This window comes from Salvelinus sp. IW2-2015, linkage group LG22, assembly GCF_002910315.2.
Source record: "Salvelinus sp. IW2-2015 linkage group LG22, ASM291031v2, whole genome shotgun sequence".
Taxonomy (NCBI): Eukaryota; Metazoa; Chordata; class Actinopteri; order Salmoniformes; family Salmonidae; genus Salvelinus; species Salvelinus sp. IW2-2015.
Window position 1 is genome coordinate 19,978,890 of NC_036862.1, and position 11,097 is coordinate 19,989,986.

The 11,097-nt window shown below is 45.6% G+C and overlaps 1 pseudogene; it reads right to left on the reverse strand.

Moving 5' to 3' along the window:
* Nucleotides 1-11,097, reverse strand: part of LOC111949819 (periostin-like) — a 63,237-nt pseudogene that overhangs the window by 22,399 nt on the left and 29,741 nt on the right.

Genomic DNA, 11,097 nt, shown 5'->3' on the forward strand with positions numbered 1-11,097 from the left:
GTCGTAGTTACTCACACCAACACTCACACAGGACACACAGCCCCACACACACACCCCCACACACACACCCCCACACACACCCCCCCACACACCAACACACACACACAACACACACACACACACACACACACACACACCACACACACACACACACACACACACAGACACACACACAACACACACACACCACCACACACACACACACACAACACACAGATTCACTGTGCGGTAGATGAAGACTCTGAGGAACTTCCCGGCGATGGTCTCCAGCGCTGTCCGTTGTACAGCTGTCCCAAAGAGATCTTCTCCTTCAGGATGTGTTCTCCAGATCACCTTCAGAAAGCTCTGGTCAATGGCCATCACCTCATCTGGAAGACAAGATATTTCATACAGATACATTGTAAGAGAGCAAAATATGACATTAAATATGGTTGTAAACACTAACTTTTGAGAAAACTATCCCCAATTCTGGCAAAAATGGAGATACAAGGTTTTTCCAGGACGCAGACGAAAAAAAAGTATCGTCACATGATTCATAATATAGACTAATGATGCAGTCTGGTGGTCTAGTCAGTCATTGTAAAATGTCAACCTTATTTCCAGGAAATCAGATTGATCAGCCACCTTGTAACAGTGTCTGTGTCCCAAAATGGCCCTCAGTCCCTGCTGGCTTCATCAGAGTCCTCATCAGGTGGAGGGCTCCGTTACTGCCCTCCTTGCTGCCGCGCACCAGGCAGGAGTTCTCTATGCACACCGCCTACAGACAGACAGGACACAGGACACAGGGTATACCGGTTAAAGAACCACTTAAGTGAAAACTTTTTTTTATCCTAATAATGTAACTCTAGTCCTAATATCCTAATTTTAGCTAAATTATGACCTATGTGGGCATTTTGGTATGCTAGCATAAGCACCTAACTAGTTAGCTAGCCAGATAGTAAGCTAGCTAGGCTAATTGGTTCTCCAGCCAGCTAACTTATTTTTTGAGCATCTTTAAAACTGAAATTTGAGTTGGAACATCTGCTGAAGTAGCCCTTAATAAGACATGGAAATTAATAGTCTACTAGCTACTGAATTAACAGACTCTTAGTCAGTCCAGTGGATAGCCCAGTGAAAAGGATATGTGTTGTATGGCAGACAGCCATTGTGTTTGACCAGCTGTTCAGAGACAAGAGATGGACTTGCACCCACGCACACATGCACGCACGCACACACCCACACACACACACATGTGTATACTCACACAAACTCTCTCACAAACACACACATACTGTATGCACACGCATACACGCGCACACACACACACACTCAAACACACACACAAACACACACACACACAGAGACTTACTGTGCGGTAGATGAAGACTCTGAGGAACTTCCCGGCGATAGTCTCCAGGCGCTGTCCGTTGTACAGCTGTCCCAAAGAGATCTTCTCCTTCAGGATGTGGTTCTCCAGAATCACCTTCAGAAAGCTCTGGTCAATGGCCATCACCTCATCTGGAAGACAAGATATTTCATACAGATACATTGTAAGAGATCAAAATATGACATTAAATATGGTTGTAAACACTAACTTTTGAGAAACTATCCCCAATTCTGCAAAAATGGAGATACAAGGTTTTTCCAGGACGCAGACGATAAAAAAAAGTATCGTCACATGATTCATAATATAGACTAATGATGCAGTCTGGTGGTCTAGTCAGTCATTGTAAAATGTCAACCTTATTTTCCAGGAAATCAGATTGATCAGCCACCTTGTAACAGTGTCTGTGTCCCAAATGGCTCCTTATTTCCTTATTCCCATAGGGCTCTGGTTCCATTTGGGACACAACCAGTGACTGTTCCAGTCTGCATTACCCTGGGGTTGTCATACCGACTATACTGATGTCCTGTGGAAGAAGAGCTGCCTCCTCCAGAGAGGAAACTGTGGCTCTATTAACAGAGGAACAGCTGCTGAGCTGTCTGAGATACAGAGCTGTTCCACACTGTGGCTAGTATATGAAGCTTACTAGTGAGTCAGCATGACAGCAAGACTAATGTCACAGTTTGGAGCTCAGTGTGCATTACCCACCTGTTGAGAGGAGAGAAACAGAAAGAAGGAGAGGAGTGATAAAAGTAGTGACAGAGGAGCTAGAGTGAGGAAGAGGGGGACAGAGAGAGGAGCTAGAGAGAGGAAGAGGGGAACAGAGAGAGGAGCTAGAGAGAGGAAGAGGGGACAGAGAGAGGAGCTAGAGAGAGGAAGAGGGGACAGAGAGAGGAGCTAGAGAGAGGAAGAGGGGGACAGAGAGAGGAGCTAGAGAGAGGAAGGGGGGACGGAGAGAGGGCTAGAGAGAGGAAGAGGGGGACAGAGAGAGGAGCTAGAGAGAGGAAGGGGGGACAGGAGAGAGGAGCTAGAGAGAGGAAGAGGGGGACAGAGAGAGGAGCTAGAGAGAGGAAGAGGGGACAGAGAGGGGACTAGAGAGAGGAAGAGGGGGACGGAGAGAGGGCTAGAGAGAGGAAGAGGGGACAGAGAGAGGAGCTAGAGAGAGGAAGGGGGACAGAGAGAGGAGCTAGAGAGAGGAAGAGGGGACAGAGAGAGGAGCTAGAGAGAGGAGGGGGACAGAGAGGCAGTAGAGAGAGGAAGGGGGACAGAGAGAGGAGCTAAGAGAGGAAGAGGGGGACAGAGAGAGGAGCTAGAGAGAGAAAGAGGGGGACTGAGAGAGGAGCTAGAGAGAAGAAGGGGGGGCAGAGAGAGGAGCTAGCGAGATGAAGAGGGGGACAGAGAGAGGAGCTAGCGAGATGAAGAGGGACCAGAGAGAGGAGCTAGAGAAGGAGAGGGGACAGAGAGAGGAGCTAGAGAGAGAAAGAGGGGGACAGAGAGAGGAGCTAGAGAAGGAAGAGGGGACAGTGAGAGGAGCTAGAGAGAGGTAGAGGGGGACAGAGAGAGGGCTAGAGAGAGGAAGAGGGGACAGAGAGAGGAGCTAGAGTGAGGAAGAGGGGTAAGAGAGAGGAGCTAGCGAGATGAAGAGGGGGACAGAGAGGGAGCTAGCGAGATGAAGAGGGGACCAGAGAGAGGAGCTAGAGAGAGGAAGAGGGGGACAGAGAGAGGAGCTAGAAGAGAAAAGAGGGGGACAGAGAGAGGACTAGAGAAAGGAAGAGGGGGACAGTGAGAGGAGTAGAGAGAGGTAGAGGGGGACAGAGAGAGGAGCTAGAGAGAGGAAGAGGGGACAGAGAGAGGAGCTGAGTGAGGAAGAGGGGTAAGAGAGAGGAGCTAGAGTGAGGAAGAGGGGGACAGAGAGAGGAGCTAGAGAGAGGAAGAGGGGACAGAGAGAGGAGCTAGAGAGAGGAAAGAGGGGACAGAGAGAGGAGCTAGAGTGAGGAAGAGGGGGACAGAGAGGGAGCTAGAGAAGAAGAAGAGGGGGACAGAGAGAGGAGCTAGAGAGAGGAAGAGGGGGACAGAGAGAGGCTAGAGAGAGAAGAGGGGGACAGGGAGGAAGCTAGAGAGAGGAGGGGGGCCAGAGAGAGGAGCTGGAGTGAGGAAGAGGGGGACAGAGAAGAGCTAGAAAGAGCAAAAGGGAAAGGGAGAGACAGAGAGAGATAGGATGTTCAGAGTGTTTAAGGGAACGAGCGAAGGTTTACAGAAAGAATTGAGCCGGGCATGATGTGTACTCACCAGTGAAGACAGAATTGAGCTGGGCCATGATGTCTACTCACAGTGACAACAGAATTGAGCGGGGCCAGTGGTGTGTTACTCACCAGTGAAGACAGAATTGAGCTGGGCCATGATGTCTACTCACCAGTGAAGACAGAATTGAGCGGGGCCAGTAGTGTGTTACTCACCAGTGAAGACAGAATTGAGCGAGGCCATGATGTGTACTCACCAGTGAAGACAGAATTGAGCTGGGCCATGATGTCTACTCACCAGTGAAGACAGAATTGAGCGGGGCCAGTAGTGTGTATTCTGCCTTGGCTTCCATGGCTGCAGACAGACCCAGCTCTGACACCATGTCACTGAAGGTGGACTGGGAAGGGGTGAGCAGCTCCATCACCTGCTTAGCTTAGAGGACACAGACAACACCATTAAAAGCTTCTCTACTACTGAAAGATCAACACTTCTACACTTATTCAGAGTTTTAAGATTTTATCTTAGTCTTGGCGTCATTGTGTCAATTTCCATCTATTTTCCTATGTGTATGGTTGACTTGTATACTAGTGTAACAGCAAAGAGAGCTCCAAATAAAGGTGTTGTGTATTTCGTGAAACAGTTCATACCATTTACATTTCAACAAACAAACAAATGCAAATGCAAAAACACAAACACATGTATATTCTGAGATGTAACTCAGAATTACAACTCTGTAATGAAAGCACTATACAAATTACATATATTATTATTATTATTAGATGAGCCGAGAGCTAACCTGAGTCAGGCATGAGGACCTCGTCAATGAGGTGGATGACTCCGTTGGTGGTGACAATGTCTTTCTTCAGCACCATCTTGATGCCGTTGACCGTCAGGCTTTCCCCGTCACAGCCAATCTCAATGTTGTGGCCCTCCAGGGTCTCAAAGGTCTGGCCGGACATGATGCCCTCTGAACACTGGACAGAGTTCAGCATGTGGAAGTTCAGCAGGGCTGGAGGGAGAGGAGAGAGGAGAGGAGAGGAGAGGAGAGGAGGGGAGAGGAGAGGAGAGGAGAGGAGAGGAGAGGAGAGGAGAGGAGAGGGAGAGAGAGAGAGAGAGAGGAGTGCATCTTCCCTTGTCACTCAGCGTTGAGATAGATTGGGGGTAAAGCCATGTGATAGACTAGCATCCTGTCCAGGGGATGTACTTGTACATCAAGCTGCCTCACACTACAGAATCAGGAGATAGGCTCCTGCCCTGTGAGCTGTTCCAGCTCACTTGTGCAAGGCTACTTATTTACTCACGAAAGCTTCCCACAAGGACTTGTCTGCAGTTGGTAATGCTGATGTGTCAACTTCTGTCTGTAGCATCTGAACAGTTTGGGCTTCAAACTAATATGACCCCACTGTGGAAAGGGGAGACACTCATGATGGTGTTCTCCATTTGCTCTAAACCCCCCAACACACACACTTTTTATTAGGACTATAAAGAACTTTGAGGATATTGGTACAGGTTTTTATACTTTCATAAGCTCTGGCACCGTATCGGATTGTAGGAGCAAATCCATGGCTACCTAGTATTATGGCTTGTATTACATGTCTGGATGAATTTGACTGAGATTTGAACATGAACATGAGAGTAGGCCAGTTGGCTGCTAGAAACAGAGGCGCCTTGCATCGGATTATGTCATTTCCAGCTTGGCTTCAGAATAGTGAATGAATCACAGGCTGCGTGCCAAATGGCACCCTATTATCCATTAAAGGTCCAATGTAGCCATTTTTATCTCAAAATATAATACTTTTGGGGTACAAACGTAGTACCATACTGTGATTGTTTTCAATTAAAATGGTCAAAAAGTAACATAAATAGCTTCTTAGCAAACAGCAATTTCTAAAGCAAGAACTTTGATAGGACTGTCTGGGAGTGGTCTGAGTAGGGAGGGGAAAACTGAAAATGTGCTGTTATTGGCAGAGAGGTTTGGAACTCTCTTTCTTATTGGTCCATTAACTAATTTACCGCATGGTGTTATCGCCATAGAAGGCCAAAACCTCCGATTTGCTTCGTTTAAATAATCCAGGCCACAATGTGGCAGCAGCTTGTTTGTCTCATGCATGCTGTAGATAATGTAAGCTAACTAGCAAGCTGTGCTCATGGGTCATCACTAGTTATCACAGCCACAAAGTCATAAACCCCACCTATTTCTACCAAAAATGTGATTTTAAACCTAACCTTAACCTTAACGTTAACCACACTGCCAACCTTATGCCTAACCCTYAACTCAAATTATGACTAAAAAGCACATTTTTGTTTTCATGAATTTTTACTCTATAGCCAATAATGACAACGGCGCTAATGTTGTTGCTAGCTAAAATTTGTAGTAAGCCCTTGTTTAAACTAACCAAATGGCCACAACTAGATAACTAGTGTAGATAGCAAAATTATAATTAAATCACATTGGATTCATTTTTTAATGAAGCAGCTGCCTGTTAGCTGTCGAGAGTCTGTGAAGTAGCTAGCTAGCTATGTTGTGCTAAATTGCGATGCTAACCGTTTAGCTAACGTTAGCTAGGAAGCAAACTGGTACTGGAAGTATGGGATAATGGAGAATGAATTTAAATATTTCTTCATCATCTTGCTAGATTGGTAAAGCATTTAGTGTTGTGCACATGGGGCTGCACTTACCACCCCATTTGTTTCATATGAAGTGTGTGTGACTGCATGACTCAGTTAGCAAGCTAAAGTTAGCTAGCTAGCTAACTAATGAGCAGGTGCACATTATCAAACTGAACATAACAAAAAAATCCTTCTTCATGCACACAACACCTTAGCTAGATATAAAGACTTGCGATAGAAAAATGAGTAATGTGGCCGCGGCCTGCTATATAAAGCAGGCAGACAGGCATTGAGACATTCAGTTACTGTTCACATGAACATTAGAATGGGCAAAACGAGTGACCTAAGCGACTTTGAGCATGGTACAATCGTCGGTGCCAGGCACGCCAGTTCCAGTATCTCAGAAACGGTCTAGGGTTTACCGAGCATGGTGCGACACAAACAGGCAGATAACGGCGCAGTACAACAGTGGTGTGAAGAACGGCATCTCCTTGTCACCGATAGGCTATTGCAGCAGACGACCACACTGGGTTCCAGTCCTATAAGCTAAAAACAAGATGAAGCAGCTCCAGTGGGCACGTGATCACCAACACTGGACAATTGAGGAGTGGAAAACATCGCCTGGTCCTACGAATCCCGGTTCATGTTGCATCATGCTGATTCAGGATTTGGCGTAAGCAGCTTGTCCCATGGCCCTATCCAGGCTGGTGTCAACGATACAGGCTAGTGGCGTAGGGAATGTTTTCCTGGCACATGTTAGGTCTCTTGATACCAATTGAGCAACTTTTCTATGCCCGAAGATTTCAGGCTGTTCTAAATTTACACTTTAGTCATTTAGCAGATACTCTTATCCAGAGCAACTTACAGGAGCAATTAGGGTTAAGTGCCTTGCTCAAGGGCACATCAACAGATTTTTCCCCTAGTTGGCGCATGGACTCGAACCAGTGACTTTTCGTTTACTGGCCCAACGCTCTTAACGCTTAACGCTCTTAATTAACCACTTAACCACTTAGGGGGTCCAACCTGGTACTAGATGTGTGTACCTAATAAACTGGCCACTGGGTGTATATAAAACACAGGAAAAAAACTTTTTGGACTACACTGGGACTTTAAGTGCTCAACTTTTGACCAGATCCCTATGGGCCCTGGTCAAAAGAAGTGCACTAAATAGGGAATCGAGTTCCATTTGAGACGCAGCCTATGAAATGCAGGAGACCTGGAGATCCCCTAGATCTCATGGGTTCTGGTGTCGGGAGACTATTGAGTGCAGGGAGATTCATGACTGTTTTACTGCCTTGTTTGACTCGGTTCGACTGTGTGTGAAGGGGTGTGATCTCATAGCTCAGGGAAGTCCTAGGACTAATATTAGGGATCATCACACCGCTGCCAACCCTCCTAATGCTCTGAACCTTCTGAACCTTTCCAGTCCCAACCCTCTGACTGAGGTGTGTCCCAAAATGGTACTCTATTAATAGTGCACTACTGTTGACCATAGCCGTATGAGCAGGGAATAGGGTGCACAGCCTTTGGGACACAGGCAGAGCGGGGTGCTTCCTGCTTCCTGCCCTGTGGTGTTTAGAACCGTATGAACGATACCTCTTTGGAAATGTTTTGGAACAAGTGGAGTGTTTTATTATTGTGTGCCACCCAGACATAAATTATAGAGTGACAGTAAATGTTTAGCTCTTTAATGTGTCAAATTATCAAAAAGCTTCACCATATGAAGGTTTACGTCTCAATAGCCATTATTTCGTAGCCCATCATGTGAACCTAGAGCTCTTTTATTTTTCATTACTCACTCACACAACTGTGGTGAACGCTCAGTTTGCCAACTGTCTGAGAATTCAAAATCCACAGCTCAGACTGTAACTAGTCGGCTCCATCTGTTTAGAGTAGGGAAAAGCGCTTACATGTAAAWACTCTGCGGTTACTCAGCCCTGCAAACATAGCGAGCGGGAACCAATGAGTTACTTTTCCTGCACTTTCATCTCATTAAACACGGATATGGCCTGAATTTGGAGATTTATTATAAAGTCTATATGTCTCCCCTCTGCTTTAAAGTACTCCTGGGAGCTGCTCTCTGTATTCATAGAAGACATTCCAGAGAGGTGATAGAGCGTTGAAGCCTGGCCCAGCGYTTTGGTTTACCTTGGAGGACACCCTTGTCACCCATCAGTCGTTGCAGCACGTCCGAGTCCAGCTTGGCGAAGGCATCGTTGGTGGGGGCAAATAGGGTGTACTGACCGGGCTGTCCCAGCTTGTCCAGCAGGCCTGAGGCCAGGGCCACATCCTGTAGTGATAGAACACATCATATCCTCCATTAATACTGTGTGTGCCACCATGTGTAAAAAAAAACAATAAATAAATAAGAATGTCATTACACCTAACTTCATTAACCCAAGGAGGCAAGTGAGAAGCACAATTTCTCATTACAATTGCGACCTGGCCAAGATAAGCAAACAGTTCTGACACATACAACAACACAGATTTACACATACTGAGTAAAACAACATACATATCATCAATAATACAGTCAGAAAAATAAGTCTATATACAATGTGACAAATGAGGTGAGAATAGGAGGTAAGGCAACAAAAAAGATGGCCATGGTGCGAAGTAAATACAATATTAGCAAGTAAAACACTGGAATGGTAGATTTGCCAGTGGAAGAATGTGCAAAGTAGAGATAGAAAGAATGGGTGCAAAGGAGCAAAAATAAATAAATAAAATAAATACAGTATGAGAGGTAGTTGTTTGGGCTAAATTATAGATGGGCTATGTACAGGTGCAGTTCAAATGTGAGCTGCTCTGACAGCTGGTGCTTAAAGCTAGTGAGGGAGATAAGTGTTTCAGTTTCAGAGATTTTTTGTAGTCATTCCAGTCATTGGCAGCAGAGAACTGGAAGGAGAGCGGCCAAAGGAAGAACTGGTTTTGGGGTGACCAGAGAGACTATACCTGCTAGGAGCGCGTGCTACAGGTTGTGCTGCTATGGTGACAACAAGCTGAGATAAGGGGGGACTAACTAGATTGAAATAGACTTACCTAAATTGAATAGACTGAAACAAAAAAGACGAGAAGGGAAAGAAGACAAAGCGGAGAAAGATATAGAAGAGAAAAAAGGTAGAAAGGAAAGAGGTAGGAAAGAAAGAAAGTGAAAGGAATGAAATGAAGGGCAAGAAGAGAGAGAGGGCGAACAGAATGAGAAAATAAACTACATTAGAGAGTGGTAGAGGTCTATCGTCAAAGCCTCAAGCGACACCCTGAATGTGTTTGCTCACGGCTGATACTATAACGGTACGATGACGTGCACGCACTTCCTTCCGCTCTTTCCCGTCATGGTAGGTAGACAACCTTGATTGCCATATATTATTCTGGCACAGTTCACCGTCACTGATCCTGCATACATAATAATTCACACCGCAGTAGACAGTCTACAAAGCTCACAGTTAAACTATCTGCACACAACACACAAAAGCATACCGTCCGTAACTCTCCAATTGTTCACACAACCACACTCTTCAACACACTACCTGCACACAATACAATCTACTTAGCTCTCCATTTTGATGGTTCAACTTTCCTATCTCACTGCAATGGAAACTATTGGATCTTACCAATACAATTCATGCGGCGACTGTCAATTATGCACTGCCATGTGGAGTAGCGGGTGCCATTGTGACCCAGAAAAGTACATCGTTGTTATGCAGTCCTATGGGATGCTCACCCCGTTGGAGTAGTGGTTGATGTAGAGTCCCAGGTCGTTGTACATGGAGTCGACCACCAGGCCGTTCTTCAGGTCTTTGGTCTGCAGGCGTTTGTTAGCCATGTGGTAGTGCAGGGCGTTGTACAGCTCAATGTTCACGTTGCTCACCAACGCACTACGCACTTCCTGTTGAAGAAATGCCGAATAAAAAGGCTTAAGATAACATAAATACTTAACATAAAGTGATGACAGCAACTGGCTGTAMGGTTCAGGTATATCAACCATACATTCTGGTGATTTATGTTGTAGCTCTTTTAAATAGTCACATTACAAGCACTGAATGGTTTTGGTTATGGAATAGTTACTACTATCGCTGGTGGGTTCATTTTTGCAGCTGTAAGAGATGACACTTATCCTAACGTACCCCATCTAACAAGTCCCAGGCATCATTGCTGGGAGCGAAGAAGGTGTATGACCCAGATCCCTCTATCTCCTCCCTCAGCTTGGAGATGTGAGAGTATTCCTGGGTGGAGATGGCCTTGACCAGGCCCAAGGTACCATACACATTGTCTATAGGGGCCACTGTGGAACAGGGAAGAGAAGGTACCATAATGACTACATCACTCTACATACCAGGAGTGATCCCAAATGGCATCCTATACCCTATATAGTGTACTACTTTTGATTAGAGCCCTAAAGTATTGCAGTACTTATGGAATAGAGTGCCATTTGGGACACACACAAGTCTCATTAAAACAACTCTAACAACTATAAAGAACCCCAAACACAGCCGGATGACGCTGAAAGGGAACATGTATGGGTAGGATGATGTGCCAGCTAAATCTTTATGTTGGTGTGGCGTTGTGACTCGTAAATGTTATGAGAAAATGCAATACCCATTGATATGTCTTAGTTTAACCTCTTGTTTATTAACCTTGAAAGTAAACTTATAACATTAAGTGCACTACAAACTTGAGTACACTGCGTATCCTGTACCATATAACATTACATACACTGTAACCGACCGTAGCTACATACCTGCAGGGCATCCTTTCATTCCTTCCAGCTTCATGTAACCTGGACAGCACTCATACAGCACCGTCCTACAGACATAGAGACACAGACACACCATGTTTAGGGACAGCTCACTCATACAGCACCGTCCTACAGACATAGAGAC